This window comes from Ischnura elegans, chromosome 10 (assembly GCF_921293095.1).
Source record: "Ischnura elegans chromosome 10, ioIscEleg1.1, whole genome shotgun sequence".
NCBI classification, from domain to species: Eukaryota; Metazoa; Arthropoda; class Insecta; order Odonata; family Coenagrionidae; genus Ischnura; species Ischnura elegans.
In genome coordinates, this window is record NC_060255.1 from 91,224,462 (window position 1) to 91,243,878 (window position 19,417).

General features: G+C 38.3%; 1 long non-coding RNA gene across 1 annotated transcript; it reads right to left on the reverse strand.

Moving 5' to 3' along the window:
* Window positions 1–5,253: 5,253 nt before the first annotated feature.
* LOC124166800 lies at window positions 5,254–17,526 on the reverse strand. Its single transcript, XR_006866516.1, has 5 exons — window positions 17,439–17,526; window positions 16,893–16,960; window positions 12,952–13,543; window positions 11,642–11,806; window positions 5,254–11,268 (listed from the first exon to the last, which is right to left on the reverse strand). It is a non-coding gene; the product is annotated as an uncharacterized LOC124166800 (long non-coding RNA).
* Window positions 17,527–19,417: the final 1,891 nt, after the last annotated feature.

Consider the following 19,417-nt stretch of genomic DNA (forward strand, 5'->3'; position numbering starts at 1 on the left):
TGATGGATCGTTTTTGTATGATATATTTCACTATTTTCGAAGGAACCTGATTTAAATGAATCTAAGTGATGAAAAAGCGCAGAAAGGTAGATCTCATTATGTTTTATGATATTAAGTTCACTCAATCCGAGTATTCCACTGATATTCCATAAGTTTTTGGGTTATGTGGTATTTGCATCGATCATTATATTTCGAAGTCGTCAGTTCTGAGTTTTGGTAACTACCTCAAAATTTTCTTTTTAAAAAAATTCTCATTTAAAACATTAATGCTTGTTTTTAATTATTTTTTAAAAATAATTCTGTGTGTCTACGTTAATGATTTATCATTTTTGGCCCTTAAATCAATTTTCTATGTCGGAATCCATACAGTTGGCATCGCTCCTTATCTCAGCCTTGTGTTTTACCCTCCATTGAATTCATGTTTATGTTTCTCATATGACTGTAGGTATTTTATGCACTACATGTTATTCATCCTGAATGCAGAACGTCCTCGAAAGCAAATCGACCTTTCTCTGACAACATATTTCGACTCTTATACACCAAAATTTGTAGCTACCCTTGTTTATAAATGTGATAAATTTCATACTTCACCGTATTTGGTTAGTATGATTGAAATACGCTAGGAATTATATATTTATTGCTAGTCTCCCATGTCACAGTCCCACGTCTCACATTAAAAAATCCAATTATCCCTAAATAGTAAGACGTGAAATCGATCAAAGAGCGTTGTAAAAACGGAATAAACGGACAAGTGAACAATTTCTGTCAATTCCAATTGAATTCTCCGAGAATTTGAGTTGCTCCAGTATTCCAATTAATGTTTTTTCCGTAATTGCCGTCTTTTGAAGCTTTTTAATACCCATTGTCGCAGGAGTTTACGCATTTCGTTGATGCAAGTTGAAGCTCTTTTTATTGCGTCCTTCACTCGCATTTTTCTGCTTCATTTCAATTTCCGGAGCGTATTTCCTGCCGCGAGCTGTCATGAGCAGTCTTACGCCCATCAAACCTTGAAATTGCTTCCTTTATCCATCCTTGGCCTGGAGATAATTCCGTAAGCACGGATACAGGGTCATACCGCTGTAAAATTTCAAAATGCAAATGTCTATTCTTCATGTAATAATACTTTATATTATTATACTATAATAATACTCAACATTATCTTTTATTATATTATCCATAAAAATTTAAATTCAAGCATTAAAAACCACTCGAAGACTTGAGAAATGAATTATTTAGCAAAAACGTGCATCAACCCAATGAAATGATATTGTACATTTTTGACCCAAGTGCCCAGATGTTAGGTTACGTATAGGATTAAATACGATGCAAATGTTAGAGATTTTTAAAAACATTTTTTCCTGCAATGGATATGATGTCTAACCATAATTAAAGCAAGGAAAGTAAAATATTTAGAAAAAAAATCTTCTGGGCATGAGTGGGTTGAACCCAAGCGCGTCTTTACTTCGACAATCCTCTCCACGGAGTAAAATTTCGTTGGTTGGAACAATAATGGTGCATCTCTTCTTATTGCATTCCATTTTACGACTGTGAATAATGGTAGGTATATTATGACATAATCATGGTTCGGATATACAATCTAATATCTTAATTTCTCTAATTTTCTCGGGTAGAATATTTCCCGGTTTTTCATTAAATATGGTTTTGGGTAATTTCTCCCGACGTTTCAACGGCTGAGTCTACCATCAAAAATCTGGAGCCAAATTCTTTGCCACATTTGCTTTATTTATTTATATCCTTGGCTCCCCTGATTATTATTAACGCATATAGCGATTGATTATGATATTTAATGCTCGTTAAAATTGTTTAATGCTATAATTTTACATGAAGAAATTTAATACTTTTTTAAACATTCATGTATATGTACCCTTACTCATACTTGTGGAGTTGCATATTACGTCTTATGTTTATGTAGTGCTTTGAAAACTTTTAGTAATGTGTACGGGGTTGTCTAAATTGAATAATTTTCCATTTTATGTGGTTGTTTTATACGTGTTTTGGTCGCATCACTCGTGTAGATTAAGATCTAACCAAAATCTCTTTTCTCCCGGTGCTACCGCGTCTGGCTGTTTGTTGATGACCACAGTTTCGCCAGCTCTGCTGCTAGCGTCTTCAGGTCGATTTTTGTCCTCCTTATATAGGGGCTCATTCCCGCCAGTTGTGGCTGCTGCTCTCTCATTGGTCCTTTTGATAAGTCTCCTCCAATTGGCATCCAAAAGGTAGCCATCGTCCCTGTTAAAATTGTCCGTCCGGGCTATTTCAATTGCTTCTCGGATAAGTCTGGGATAATATCTGCCTTCTTTTACTATTATCCTGGCTTCGTCAAATTTAATGTCACGTCCCGGTATCCAGGCATGCTCCGATATGGCAGACAGCTGGAATTGCCTATTCTTCGTGGCCCTTCGGTGCTATTCTATTCGTACCTTCAGTGAACGACAAGTCTCACCAATATATGTTTTACCGCAAGAGCAAGGCACCTTGTACATACCTTCATGAAGATTATGCTGGATTATGTCTTTGGCTGTGGACAGCAAGTCACCAATTTTAGCGAAACTGTTGTCATCAACAAACAACCAGACGTGGTAGCACCGGAAGAATCGAGATTTTGGAACCTAGACACCGCGGAAACCTACGCAGTGACATAAGATCTAGCCATTTGGTCCTTCAAAATTAAAAAAAATCAAAATTCAAAATTGAGAAATATCTAATTATTTATATTTTTTCTCGTATGTTATGTTTTTCGAGTGTAAGATTGTATCCAAATTATGATGAGTTGATGATGGAATGAAAATGTTTCCTGCTTTTGAAACTGAATGGCAATACCATAAATTTTTCATGGGTTCTCCGTCGGGTTAGGTTTTCCGTTGAAGGCATTTCAATGCTCGACGAGGCCAAATTCATCAGATGTTTCTATTCCAGCCTGCCTTTGTCGTCTCCTCTGATGATGACGCGCGAGTCGAGCTTCGAACCGTCGCCTATGGAAAACATCTCCTGTGGGGGAACCCGAGAAAAATTCCGTTGGTGTGGACCGCAGCATATTTTCTGTTGATTCAGTGTCTTGGAAAATATGTCTTGAAGAATTTTGAATGCAAATCTTTACAAACGTTTTGGTTAATTTATACACCTTCATCAGGGCTACGAATGAATATGAGTACAAATTTCTGATACACAAAAGACGTAAAAGACAGTAAAAATGTTTTTTTTGGCAATAATTTATTGGAAAAGAAAAATTATTCAATTTCAAATTCACTACAGATTTATTTTTATTTTTTAAAAACTTTATTAGAGTAAAAAACATTCTTATTACCTTGTATGTCTTTCATGTATCAAAATTATGTACTCATATCCATCATATCCCTGATGAAGGTGCATAAATACACCGAATCGTTGGCAAAAATATGCATTTAAAATTCTTCAATTCTTCAAGACCTATACTCCAAGACACTGAATCAGCATTAAACATATAGGTCAAGAGAAGGAAAAAAACTCAATATATTTTCTCTCACTCATGCCACGCGCTGAAAATAATGGGACTTGAAAACTTTTGAACGCATATTTCTTAGTTTTAGTTATCCCAAGTAGAATTCACCTTCATGTATGCGGTGGGAACCATTGTCGACTACCGTGAAATTACCATAGAGAGTTGTCTGTCCTCTCCATAGGCACTGATAAGACAAAAATACCGCTGACTTCAGCCAAACCAACACAGATATTGACTTAAGTGCTGTATCCTTGCAAACATCAAGTCAGAATCTCTTCTAGACGACCATGTTGCACTTTTTTTTTGTTATTACTATCCTATATTCACGGTGGTAGCATCAGATTTGCAACTATAATACCAATCAGAATTCTGAGTTCCATAGTTTAATTTTGTTTTTCGGTAATAATGACTTGATTTTGAAGATAAAATGGGAACTTAATAACCAGTGCAAAAGAAGTTATGTACTTAGGTCATTTTGTATGCTGATTCCACCTTCTTTTGTTGAATCATATTTATTCACCTTTTTTCAGTGTCGATAAAAATGGCACTTTGTTGAAAGCAACCTCGCATCATTCGCAATTTAAAGACTATGTTATTCATGCATTTAAAGGGACTTTAAGTGGAGACAACTTCGAGGAATTCTATTGCGTGAGACAATTTCAACCGAATAATTTCTGCTAAATTCCACCCAACCCAAGTTTGAACCAATATCTCGGTCGAAACTCATGTGAAAAGGTGGGAATTTCAAGCCACATATAGCTGTGGACCGTGTTTGTTGTGGAACTAGTCGATTTAAAGGAAAAACTACCTTTACTTCGTTTTGCAATGGGAATTTCTCAAGCTCTAGTGTTAATACCCAATGCTTATCTTGGATCAAACTTACGGCTTAATAGCATACCCCTACTGGTGTACCACCTTATTATGCATTAAGCCGTGTTTACGCGATGAATTTCTCTGTGTAAGATCGTGGCAGGGCATTTGCTTGGATACATTCGCAAAAATAGAACGGGGGCTATTATATGGATAAGCATTCGTGCTTGCCATTTTGGGTATATGTACATGTGTGCAATTTTTATTATTAATTTTATTTAGGCAGGCAGATAAATGTATCGTTTAAACAAGACTTAAGAAAACAAAAAGAAAATAAATCGTAGGTACCTTACTTGTGGATTCCTTTAAAATAAATCAATGGCAGCGTTGAAGTTTCATCATTATTGTATACCTACAGCACTTAATACAATACTTACTTTCCTTCCATTAACAAATATACCTAATGGCCACATTTGAATCCAGAATTATCGTTTTATAACGTATTGGATCAGTATCGAGTGGATGAATCGGTACTAACACTCTATAAATTCTTGAAGTTTTTACGCTCTCTGCATACAAATTGAGATATTACATTGTAAAACTATTTGTGGTGTCCAGTGACGTCATGGCAAAATTAGCAGTGCCGGGACGAATTTTCCATTACTTTATTTTACAAGTGTTACTTATCCATGTGTTTTTTTTAAATTTAAAGTTATTATTAAAATTTTATTACAAAAAGCTTTTTTTGGGTGCGAATGTGTACATATACATTAAATTTTGAGACACCAAAATTGATATAGTGTTATTTGACTATTATGTCTTTTCTAACCAGTGCCGGAACGGCGTTACGGCGCGTTCCAGCACCATGACAACTCTGGTGGTGTACCAATTTTGGCCCATTAATAGTGGGTTAGTCCAAGAGTAAAGGTAAACGGAACTATCAATTGAATGAATCATAAATTTCGAACCAAGAAACAGAGATTTATTTACATTTCGTCAGAGAATAATGTGTGAACTTTACTGTACAATAAATAGTAACATTCTTCTTCAAATAGTTTTCTCTGGTAAGGGCGTCCATTAGGATCGGCATTTCGAACCTCGACTCGAGAATTTTAAGAGGACTCCATTATGTCAGGGGTTCTCAAACACAGCAGGACGGAACGTTTTTGAGCCGAGATAACTTCTTGAAGACGATTCTTAAGGAAAACAACAAATCCTGGAAACTATATCCGATGGTGAAAAATATAGAAAAACAGCAATTTATTCGTCTATTCCATCTTATCATTCAAAATAATCTTTTTGTTAACACTTCTGTTTCTATTTCATGGATACCAGCAATTTTTTAGTAGAATTTACCCCAACAGAGCAACCAGATTTTGCTACATCCTTGGAGAAGTTTGCTTGGATAGTTTCTCCAAAATACCGATAAACTTTGAGTCTGTATTAAAATGCTTGGGAAAAATCCGCGAGTATCCTTACATATGTTTGGGATCTAACCTGCCATTGACTCGGCTATGCATGTACTCTAAATGACGCAGGACTCTGAACTGGACTCAGGACTCAGGTTTGTGCCATCTTGCAAGCTTAACAGTTCGCACCAAGGTCCAGCGCGCCCTTATCAATAATTGAATTTACCAAAGGTAGTTCGACAGCAAGGGTAGTGAAAATCCATGCTCGGTACTTGGCGTTGGTCTGTTCCGCGAAGTGAGTGTAAATTGAAATGCGATTGACACCTCGCGAGGATATTATTTAAGCGAGATTGATACTGTTTGCCGTCTAGCAAAGGTGCCGTCGCATAGTTTCATTCATAGAATGTCTTTGTTAAATTGTGACCGCTCCAAAAGATAGCCAGGTGAATTCCAAGGAACCTAAGAATTAAAAGACGTATTTAGAGCTCTTTGCTTCGTATCAAGCAATATAATTGAGAAAATGGAATGCTTTGTAGCAAGCAATATAATTGAGAAAATAGAATGCCTCGTAGATATGCTCTTAGGAGACGGAAGCGTTTGAAATCGAGGAAGAAGGGAATGGAAATAAATACAGGTAGATAAGTGTTTTGTTCCGTGTCACGCACATTTCTGTGGTAAATCTCCACTGCTCTCTGCATTGATTAATTGCTGGTCAAACATTGATTGTCAACATGAGTGGTCTTGATGACAACATTTAGAATTGAGAATCTTTCATCGGATTCTCTAAACTTAGCAGTCAAATTATTAATACTGGGAGAATATCCTCGTGAATGGGCATTCATGGATAAGGGAAACAGTTGCTTCTCAATAAATCTTTCACCACGAACTCTTCAAGACATGACATTTTTATGAATGCAACGAAGAATATTTTAATTTCATCATCACTCCAGGCCTGATATGAAATTGTACAAAGAGTACTGGCTATTCGACAGAATTCCAAGTGCGAAATTCGGTTTAACCGTGTGTATAAATTTCAGGGCACAATGCAGGCATTTGGATTTTGTTGCGGGTCGAGAGAACGGCAATGCCATTTGGAAAAGAGATGCTTTATATGCACGTAAATGCCAACGAAGAAATCATTGAAGTGACTACCTTACATAGATCGAAATAAGCTCATAGCCTAAGAAGGCACAGTATTAGAATAAGACTTTGTTGTAGGGCAAGAGAATGGAAATTTCGTTAAGATAAGGATTGCTAAGTATTCCAGCACCACGGTATAAAATATGTGAGAGTATCAGATTTTTCCTAGGTATAAGTCAACTTAAAGTGTCAATAAAGAAGCAGTCGCAATTAGACTGGATAAGGTCGCGAAGAGAAGTAAGGTCCCTTGGGTAAGGTTAAAGTACAGGCTGAGGTAGGTAGAGTAGAGAATTGAGTTGGCTATGTTGTTGGATTGCAGATTAGATTTTTATTTCAACAAGGAATGCTGATTCTGCAAGAATATGCAACGGAATGGCATTCGGTACGTGCGAGTGTCAATTTCATCCCTTGGTGTCACAACCAAGCGAAGAAATCATTGAAGGGACTACCTTACATAGGCCGGAATAAGTTCATTTTTCGAGCACGTACAATATCAGATGAAGACTTTGTTGTGGTACAAGAGAATTGACATTTCTTTAAGGAAAGGATTGGTGAGTATTCCGGAACACGCTAACACCACGGAGTCAAATATGTAAGAGTATCAGATTTGGTCCTCGGTATCAGTCACCTTAAAACGTCAATACGGAGACAGTCCGAATCAGACTGGAGTTAGATCACGAAGAGGACGGCCTATTGGGTAAGGCTGACGTGGTATGCATGGTACAGAATTATTTTGGCTATTTTGTTGCATTGAATTATGGATTTTTAGTTTACTAAAGGAATGCCGGTAACGCAAGAATATGCAACCAAATGGCATTCGTTACCAACTTGAGAGTGCCTAATTGAGCCCTTGGTTTTAGTCACCTCAATGCGTTTTTATTGGAAGATGGATTATTTATATTTTATTTTTTTATTTTTGAAGTATGTTCGCAAAGAGGACATAGGCCGCTAGTGGCGAAGAAATCATTGTTGTGATCACTTTACACAGAACGGTATAAGTTCATTGTCTTAGATGACACAGTATCAGATTAAGACTTTGTTGTGGGAAAAAAGAATGGGAATATTGGCGAGATGAGGATTGCTTAGTATTCCGGAACATGACAACACTAAGGTGTCAATTATATAAGAGTATCAGATTTGGCACCAGGTGTTAGTCACGAATTAAGTTGGCTATGTTGCATAATGATTTTTGGTATAGATGCTGGCAATGCAAGAATATGCAACAAAATAGCACTCAGTACATGCGACTGTGTCTAAATGAACCCAAGGTTTTAGTCTTTTCAGTGCGTTTTTGTTGGAAGATGGATTATTTATTTTTTCTTTTTTTTCTGTTTGAAGTATGTTCGCTAAGAGGAGACAGGCCGCTAGGGGCGAAGCAATCATTGTGGTGACTATCTTTCATGGAACAGTATAAGATCATTGACTTAGATAGCACAATATCAGATTAAGACCAGTGGGAAAAAAGAATAGGAATATCGTTCAGATGAGGATGGCTAAGTATTCCGGAACATGCCAACACCATGGTGTCAATTATATAAGAGTATCCGATTTGGCACTAGGCGTCAGTCACCTTTTTAACTCTGCCCAGATCCGAAAATGTTTTAGTAGCGTAGTCGGCCGTCATATATTTATGACGCTCAGATCTTGGCGGAGTTCGGCGCGTCATCTACAGATGACGCTCGGTCTCAAAGTGTTTAAGCGTCAATAAGGAGCTAGACCTAATTAGATGGGAGTAAGATGGCGAAGAGGAGGAAGGCCCTCAGGGTAGGGCTGAGGTATTATATACTAGAGAATTCAGTTGGCTATGTTGTTGCGTTGCAGAATGGATTTTGGTATAGAGAAGGAATGCTGGCAATGCAGGAATATGCAACAAAATAGTACTAACTACATGCGACCATGTCTAAATGAACCCAAGGTTTTAGTCTTTTCAGTGCGTTTTTATTGGAAGATGGATTATTTATATTTTCTTTTTTTCTGTTTGAAGTGTGTTCGCTAAGAGGAGATAGGCCGCTAGTGGCGAAGCAATCATTGTGGTGACTATCTTTGATGGAACGGTATAAGATCATTGCCTTAGATGGCACAATATCAGATTAAGACTAGTGGGAAAAAAGAATGTGAATATCGTTGAGATGAGGATTGCTAAGTATTCCGGAACATGCCAACACCATGGTGTCAATTATATAAGAATATCCGATTTGGCACTAGGCGTCAGTCACCTTAAGTCGTCAATAAAAAGGCAGTCCTAATTAGACGGAAGTGAGTTCGCGAGGAGAAGGGAGGCCCTCAAGGTAATGCTGAGGCATACTAAATAATGAAGTTGGCTATGTATTTGGATTGCAGAGTGATTTTTCGTTAAGAGAAGGAATGCTGTTTACGCAAGGATTTGCATCAAAATGACATTAGGTAAAAGCGAGTGTCAGAACGAGCCTTTGTTTTAGTCAACGCAATGCGTTTTTTATTGGAAGACGGATTATTCTTATTATATATTTATATATTATTATATTTTAATGTTGATTTATGTTCACTAAGAGAAGATAGCCCTCCGGCGTTAGCCTACGAGAGTTAAATATCTAAAGTTCGACTTTGTTGTCGGCCGATGGAATGGGAAAATCACACGCACGAATAATTCAGGTAATACGATAACAAACATCTAAATAGCATTCGGCATAAGTACGTGTATGATTTAGGCCTTGGCGATATTTACCCGAAGTTTTTCCCCTGAGAAGGTCAATATGAAGAATTATTCGCCGTGGGTCAAGAGAATTGGCGCTACGTTAAAATGAACGTAACTTGTTATGCGCGACCATGCCAAATAAATGGCTTGGTGCGATAAAGAGTTAGTTGAACGGCATCATGCCAAAAGATGACATTTACTACATGCGGATGTACAACTTATACCTTGGAGTCAGTCACCTTCATATAATTTTGAAGGCCTAGGTCTTCTTAGATTGGAGAAATTTAACCGAGAGGTGGGACTAGCCTGAGACGTTTGGATGTCCACAATATTCCTTTGTTGTAGGGCAATGAGAAAATTCGCCTATCATGGCCCAGCATTCGCAATCCGAGATGGAATATAATTTTCAACGTGTTCTTCTTCTTCCCTTCCTTACTAACTTAAAAGCTAGGAAAGCCACCGTTTTTTTAAAGTTTACCAGCGGCACGGCTTGGGTTGAGTTTTTTCGTATAATTTCTCTTCACCATTCGATGTCGACATTTGAGCAATGGAAAGCAATAGTTCGTCGAAAAACTTTCAAACTTCCTCGTATCCATTCTCCAAAAGAAATATTACGAGAAATACTCTAAAGTTTTTTGCTTCGTTTAAGAGCCAAGCGGAAAAAATAGTCCGCCATCGTCCTATGAACGCAGGATAGATAAGAAATTGCCATTTTTTGAGAAATGGCCTCCGACTTAAGGATTCATGGCTAATTTTAGCGCTTTGGACTCGTAAACACAGTCCAGAGTCTGCTCCAGGTTACCCGGGGTCGTGGAAGTTGAGAGCGGGTACAACCAAGTGAAATCCTTACGATCTAGCTGAAATATGACCTCGAAATCAGGTACAAAGTTTTCCAGGGCCTCGCTCCTGGAACCATAACACCTACCCCATGGATATCTAGATCATTTTTATTTGTATACTTTTCCATCTTTCCCCATGTTTTTCGGCGATACTTTTTGCAAATAATGGCAAATAGAAGCTCTGAGGTAATTTCTCAATACCGAGTGAAAGTCATTGTTCTGAGATTGTCCGCTGATAACGTAAAGCATGTCGACTCTTCAGGGTTTACATACAGCAGAGAACATTCTACAAAATACTTCTAGAGTTCCCTTGGGCTTTTCCAATCCTCTCACACACTTGGGGGGTGCTAAGGAATAATAGTCAAGTGGGCCACCGGGCTGTCGCCATAGTTATTTTTCTTGAAATTCACGAATTTCACTTCCGAAACCAAACAGCTATCCTAATTTGTGATTTAAGAACGGTAGGAAGCTTTTAGTTTTCTGTTGTCACTCGTAGTGTACAGTACAATTCTTCCTGCCAAATCAGTGAACGGAACTTCTATAGCCACCTTAGCCATGGAGTACTTCTTCCACCCCATCAACGCCTTCGCTCTACAGCCTCTCTTCTCCAACAAAGCCTCGGTGTCCTCGTCTTTCTTGGTTATCGACTCCACACAATCCTCAGGATCATCCTCATAGCGGTCTGACGCAATGGAATTAGAGCGTAGAGAGAGCAGAGAGGCGATGGAATCGTGGGCGCAATCGACCTCAATAGTCAATCGCTCCCTGACTATGATGCTCAAATGCTCGGCTCGTGATTTCGTCAGCCCCGCGGCGCAGCTGCTGTTCCGTGGATTCCCCTTCGCCGGCTGCTTTCAACGGCCGCCGTGCTTGAAGACTCGTTCGGCAGGCGTTAATCTGTAAAGATTGAAAAGCACCAGTTCACCAAGATGTGAGCGTAAGAGGGCATGTATATACAGAGGGTAAGACACAACTAATTAATGGCTCCGAATCAATTAATCGTAAAATCGGACATTCATTCTCAATGATTGCGATTTGCAATTCCGCGATTGTTTATGTGATGCACGTATTTCATGCCTTTACTTTCAGGTATGTAAGAAAACCTTAGGGTTGATTGAAACCATAAAGAATTGCTTATAAATTCTTCTTTTACAATAGCGAAAAACTATTCTTTTCTCTCAATTTGCCTAAAATCCAAGGGATGCATGAGCCGGCACTCCGCAGAAATCGATTCTCAGGACTAAAACACACATTTTTTATCTATTCGCACCTTTTAGAGGCCGGATGATTGCTCGAATACTGGAATATTATTCCTGAGGTCGCTGGCCCCTCGCCGCCGGCTGGAATGCTTCGCTGCTGCCTCGTCTGCATGGCTCGGATCAGAGTGCTAAGGGTGGCTGATAGGCCGCTTATATCCGAGCGGTATCGTGTTGGCCTTGGGTCATGCAAAGAGGAGATTTAAATATTGTTTTCTCTCAGAGCATTGGTCTATTCAATATTCTAAACAAGAAAAGAGCTACGAGCGAGCAGAGCGTTACACAACTTTTACGCTAATCAGTGAGGGAGCCACTGCAGACTGGGAGGCTACTTCCTCAGATTGCTCGAGTAGTTTGGAACAGATGTATTTAAGAGGTGCACTGAGGACTTTTTTCCCTTGACAATTAATGATAATTCTTACTATATAGATACCTTTTTCTCAACTTATACGCAACCAAACTCTACAAATGAGGTACCAAAATGCACATAATTTACCAGAGAACATGCGACGGCATATCTTAATTCCTAAATATTGCTATTGTTTCCTAAAATTGGTTTTTAAATATTAAAAAAAACAAAAATAAAAAAACCGGTAAATATTCCTGACGTTAACGGCACACTCAATATTTCATATTATTTAAATAACTTTTATCAAAATGCGGCCGATTCCACATTCAAGTCTCCTGTTGATACGTAAGTATGAGTCATCATGTGCGTTTAACAGAGGATAGTGTAATTACATCCAATGTTGTGTTTAAAGAGATCCTCTGACCTTAATTTGTACATGAACTTCCAATTAAATTTGTACATAGGACCCTGCCTTTTTTTCTACATTTTAAAATTAGAAACGCGCCTATCCCTCTGTGGACCTGCATTGAAAAGAGCGGGGGAAGCCCGCTGGGAGCGGGCGCAACACGCTCGTCAATGATAATTGTGTCTGTGTTCAAGCAAAAGAATTTATTATTATTGTATTTATTAGTTAAAAAAACTAATACCAGGTTGGTAGTAATCAAAACATTTACCGAAGAGAAGTCAAGTACGAATAGTGCTCAAGCATAATTGGATCGAACAAGACAAACATATTATTCCATTTTTTCGGTTGCACCGTGTCGAGTTTCGTCTTCAGGTCCACCAGGAGACGCAAAGAGGATCACTGACGAAACTGTTGTCAACGGTTTTATTAGACGCAGTGCAACTGAATAAATGGAAAATCGTCATTCACTCCGCGGAAAAGTAAGAAGCAGCGAGAAAGGCATCCTCTGCTCGATATATATCCTCTCTCTGTTTACATCGGTCTACAATACAAATAAAATCTTCACCAACCTTTCGTTTTTATGTCTCGACTTTGTCACGGCTTAAGTCGTTGCATTTGGTGAGGCAGGGCTGACGTAATATAAAGTCGAACTTTCAATGGCCATAGCCAAGGAGCAATCGACCTTGCGATAAGAAGCAGCCACGATTCGCCATCGTCAAACTGCTCCCGCTGCGGTATTCCACGATGCCAGACTCGCATAAAGATGACCCTGGAGATTGTTTGAAGTCGATAGCTTGGGAAGACGGGGACACCGAAAATTTGTTGGAGAACCGACGTCACATCGTCCGGAGAGTGAGGAACGAAGGCATTGGTGGGGTCGAGGAAGTAATCATGGGCGAAGGGATTAGTTCCGGTAACTGGGATGGCAAAAAGATTTGCTCTTCACTGCATACAAAGATAGACCGTCCAGGAGGTAGTCCTCGTATGCGTGACATCCGTCCGCCTTGGCCGCGTCATCTAGATCCGCTGACTGGCTCTCCAACGCCTTGGCCTGGTCGAGGGTAAGCGTCCCAGATAGGGGTGAGTTGCCTTCCTGTGGGCGGGGCTCCGCGTCATCCATGGCTCTAGAGAGAAGCAGGAGTGCGGACAAGCCAATTTCTCCTGCAATGGAAAGGAATTAAAATCAACTGATTTGGGCGTTACTTGGTGGAACGATGAAATGTTCATGGTGAAACAAAACTCAGTACTATTCTACAAACTTTTATCGTCATATCGTTATTTTACCGTCATTATCAAGACTGACCTTGCTCCAGTTGTTTAGAACAGATGTATTTAAGAGGTGAACCGAGGACTTTTTTCCCTTGACAATCAATGATAATTTTGCCCGTGTTCAAGCAAAAGAATTTATTATTATTGTATCTATTAATTAAAAAAACTAATGCCAGGTTGGCAGTAATCAAAACATTTACCGCAGAGAGGTCAAGTACAAATAGTGCCCAAGCATAATTGGATCGAACAAGACAAACATATTATTCCATATTTTTGGTTGCAACGTGTCGGGTTTCGTCTTCAGGTCCACTAGGAGACGCAAAGAGGATCACTGGTGAAACTGTTGTCAACGGTTTTATTAGACGTCATTATGAAGACTAACCTAGTCTTGATAATGACGGTATAAACGTCGAAACTAGTAGACTGTTAAAATAAAAGTTTATGGAATAGTACTGAGTTTTGTTTCACCATGGAAAGGAATTAATTATCTCACGCAGTGTTTCAACTTGCAGTGAAGGCTGAAACGGTGAAAGGAGGGCTCAAGCCACATCAGGGGCGTAGTCAGGACGAGGGGGCTCGACCCGGGGGGTAAAATTATGTCCTTCACCTATAAGCATGTAGCATTGCAGCTTGGACCTTTGTGAGTGGAATTCATTCGGGGAAAGTGTGAACATTTTTATCTCTATCAATCACATTTAATGCTATTTTGGCACTTAGACAATACCCAATTGATGGGTCGTCGGGAGCTTTTTTTATATAACTTACAAGGCTATAGAATACATTGGTTAATTTAGGGTAAAAATACATTTAATTGGTTTGGGGGGTCCAGGTGTCCCTAGAATAATTATATACCTTCATAAGGGCTATGAATGAATATTAGTAGATGAATTTGATACATAAAGGCATAAAAGGCCATTCCAATATTTTTTACAGCAAAAAATAATAATAACATTGTGGTAACCTTTAATACCTATTTGTATAAAATTTATGTACTCATATTCATTCATGGCGATGGTGTATAAATACAGCGAAATGGCAAATTTTTGCATTTAAATTATTCAAGACTTGAACTCCGAGACACAAATCAACGTCAAGCACAGAGGTCGAGGGAGAGAAAAAAACTCAATGCATATTCATAGCAAAAATGGTTAAACATTTTTAGAGAGTTGGTTTTTTAGTCACGAAATCGCCCCAATAATTGGCTGCAAATCTCCCGACGTTTCGAAGAACGACCAGCATTTCTTCGTCAGGGGATCTTCTGAATAATGTTCTTGACCTGATCTTCTGAACGTTAGTCAGAAGATCCGATGGGGATGAAGGACAAATCCTTCTTCGAAACTGCTTGAGTAATGCAGCCAATTACCCCGTGGAAAACCCGAAAAAACCTTTCTGATCTATATACGCTGCGGCACGCCGGGAAAAATGTAAGATCTTACAAAACAAAATTGCCTCCAAGTCTAATGTGGTAATATTGAAGTGAAGTCGTTTAGAAAAAAATAAAATATTTTGTCAATTGTATAAAGATTAGATATGTTGACACTGGCGCCGTCATCGCATCGTCGGCATTATCAGAAGCAATTGGCCCGAGATGAAACGCGTGGCGTATCTCGTCCAGAGAAAATGAAACTTGAGGCTGGATTGATGAGATAGATAAAAAGAGGGCCTTTGGAGGACATCAGATGCAAGTGATAATCCGATTTCAAAACGAGGCGCCAATAAAACATTCAATTTTTTAATTTACAGTGATTGACACGGTGTCATCCCCGTCTAATATCCCTTGAAATTCACGCTATCAATCCATATTGCACATTATCATTTGCCACTGATTGGAGGGCCAAAAAGTATATCTCTTCATGCAGAAAATAATTTCTTACCTCAATTTGAACATTAAGGGACGAATATCTTCCTTGAGTCAAGAAATCGCCAAGTATTTTTATTTAATGAGGAAACTTCTTTAGGTGCAATAAGTGCCTTTGTTGGGATAAAAAATCAAGATCTTGTTAGGCAGACAACCGTAATGCGTTACTTAAAACCATGGACAGCGCAATCCACTAGAACTGTATGATTTGAAGATTTATCAGTGGAGTCACACATTTGTTGGCTGAAAAATTTTCGGTGCGGCTTTCACTCCAATTAGCTAAACGCCTTATTCCCATAAGAGAGGAATTGAACTTCATGAAGACGATTCGTCTACTGGATTCAAAATGTATTACCGCTTATAATATAGACATAAAATTTAGGTATTGTTTACTATGTTAAAATTATTGGAAACTTTGAGACTTGCAGAACTTTTTACTTTCATTCTATTGTCTTCTACGATTAGCAGCTGTGTTCGTAAGATATATCTTGTAATATCTTTTCACTAATTTGTGTTTAAAATGGTGGGATTTCAGCTTGAGATAAATCATTTATATGTTGTCTCATGTGATTCAAATGAATATTACGTCCTGAAATATATGTTATTTAAACCGATTTAAGATAAGAATAAATGTAAATTTCAAGTTTCTTTCCTTAAAAATGAGGTAGAATGTTGGTCATAATTTAAAATTATGTTAATGTTTTACAGGGCAAAATAATTGTGATTGGAGAGAAAATGCAAAACTGTGCGGACCGCTCGATTTTCATTATGTATGAAAATAAATTCCTTTTTTAATTTATGCCTTAAAATTACAATATATTGTCATAAAATTTTAGAGATTGTAAGTAATTACAAATCTAATATCTTCCTTGTTATTTTGTCATGAGGAATTATATTTTGATAACCGCTTCTCAAATTAGTTAGATGTCAAAATGTGTAATGTTAGAACAAAGGTTTCAGCTGCGATGGTCTGATCTCTGCATTGTTCTGACATTAAAGAAAATCCGAGAAATATGCAGCGATAAAAATGTATACTACGAAAATGTTTCGCTTCCTCAGCCCGTAATCGTTAATTTTGCAATGAACGCATTGCTTCTTCACGTGTTGAGGATTTCATTTAGTTCAAATTGTTCTTAATAAACGAAACGAACACATATGACATACATCGGTTCATTTCTAAACCATATTAGGGTAATTCAGTATGATAGAAAAATACATAAATTTATTAGGTGCCATTATGTATAACAGGAAAAGAAAGTAAATCACTAAAGTTACGGGAAAAAATATGCGATCTATGTTTACCCCTCCGATGACTCTCAGAACAGAACCTAACGCTCGTATTTCAGTTTATGACTAGAGTAGATTAGCAGCATTTTTACTTACTCAGTCAGTAGTTTTGTTGAGATGTTTTCCTCTCCTTTTGATTTTCATCTCTGTTAAAGTGTTTAATTCTGAAAAGGGAAACAAGTTCTTAGTTTCGTATTCAAGGGCTTAACTTATCGTGATTATGTAGTTTGAGAGCTGGAACAGCTTGTTTGCTAGTTCAAAAAATTTGAAAGTGGCATAACACAACTTGGCGAAAGCAATAACTGTGGAAATCTCAAATATGTTTCTCCATCGCCAAGTTCAGCAAGGAAAACATTTACGCCTATCGATAGTCCACCGGAAGTGATGTCATTATTCAATCGTGAATAGAGGTGTGATTGGTTGAATATTTCCCTTATTGGCTTGTCCAAGGCCAAACACAAACTAAGGCCAAACTAGACAAGCACAAGACTATTTTAGCACCAAATTTTAGAGACCGTAAATGCAAATTGACTTAGGTCAAGTTAAGTTCTATTACACCCTGAGATCTTCCAGAATAAATGGAAAAATATCACAATTTACTCGAGTCTAGTGCATAACTTTCTATAAGGTATTGAAACTTACAGCAATCATATGGTGAGATGCTACGGAAGAAGACGTCTGGACAAGCTCAACCTGGATTCCAAAATGATATATACTCTCCTAAGCTTCGTATTTAATCATTTATCTGTCCAAATTTATCTAAAGTGGAGGGTAGAGAGGGAGGCGGGGGAGGTGAAAACTTCAACGAAGAAGTGGGAAGGATAAAGGAAGGCTTGTTATCAGCAAAGACTGTGAATTTATCTGGTTGCCATGGAGACGATATCTTATCCACGCTGAGCTTCCAAATTGCCCTCAAGTCACTTCGAAACCAATTCGAGTGATTTTAAAAGTATCATTCCAGAGATGTATTCATCGCCAAAGCTGGATTTTCTGCGTATATTATTTAACTCATTTTGATATCCTTCATGGCAGTTGAGGGAAAGCTATTCATTTCAGTGAATGAAAAAGCTCTGCACCAATCTTGAAAAATTGCCGCCATATGGTTACCGTAGAAACTTACGGCCGTATTCATAGATTTCCGCTAAAACACGCAGGTAGGGTGACTACCTTAGTCGGCTACTAAGACCTTTTAGTCGCTTACTATGATATGGTATTCATGGATTCTATTAAGTGAGCTACTAAGAGCTACTTAGTATGCTACTAGCCAGCTCGGCAGCCGATGCTCGGTAGCGATTTAATTCAACCCGTTACATTACGCTTGGCAACACCGCACCACTCTCCCCTGCGACGCGGAAAACTCGTCAGACTATCTAAGACAAAACTATCAGACGAAAGAAATTTATTCAACAGTATGCATCGAACTTTTCATTTGACCATAGATAAATCGCTGTAAATCTATCGCGGAAATATTTTATTGATTATTTTACACAAAGAAATGCTATTCCATTTTGAAAAAAGATATTAACGCGTGCTCCTAAAACACTTGCATGTTTGAGATGCAGTTATTCTCGCGCAAACTGCCGTGTATTCATTGATGTGCATATTATTTTGCACATCAGATATTTATTTCCATTGATGTACGCGTGATGAGCAGGAAAAATCGTTATTAACAACGTCACTCTGATACCCCAGTAGGCTTGACACAAATGTTAATTGTTATACGTTTCTATTTGATTAAGAGCTGTGAAATGGAGGTGAAACGGTATACCACCTGGACTAGGCAGGAGAAAGAAACCCTGCTTGCTTTAATACAGGACAGGGTTCTTATTATTGAGAGCAAAACCTGCGGTGGCCGAATGGTTAAGGAGAAGCAGGAGGCATGGAAGGATTTGAAAAATGAATTCTATGCCAAGCATGGAGGAAACAGGAGCATGCAAAGAATAATGGAGCAATGGAGAAGAATGAAATTGGCTTCAAAAGAAGCAGTCAGTAAGGTGATACACCCATTATTACTATCTTATTAATGTTATTTGTACAGTGGAATGAGTTTGATCTTTTTTAAAAAAACATTCATTACTGTCCAGTTTCAAAAGTACCAGAGGGGGACTGGAGGGGGAGGACCTACACCGTCATCTGCAGTCCCTAGTGAACAGGACTACGTCATACGGGATCTATTGCCCAGTCAATTTGAGTGGGATTCGAATGACTTCCATGATGAAAGTGAAGCAATTTTAAGTTTAGTACCTCGAAGGGAAGTTGGTAAATAATGATTGGACTTGTGATAGTTAACAAATTCCCTTGCTTTGCCCTATTCTTGCAAATTTTAACTGATGAAAGAGACATAGTATTTGACAATGGAAGGCATTTATCTGCCATATACATCATTGGAATAACATGTTGTTACACCCTTTAAAACCCACGGGTCGACACCTTTGTTGTTATCCTATTCTTTTTGCCACCATTCTGACCTTGATGGTGACCTTACTGGGTCAACGGTTGACTTTTCGTAAATGAAAGTGTTATTTTCGGTTTCCTTGTGTACGGAAACCTAAGAGTTGACATCTTGGTTAATGAAATTCAGATATTTTTCTATCTCGAATTGTTTTAAATTGAAACCCCAT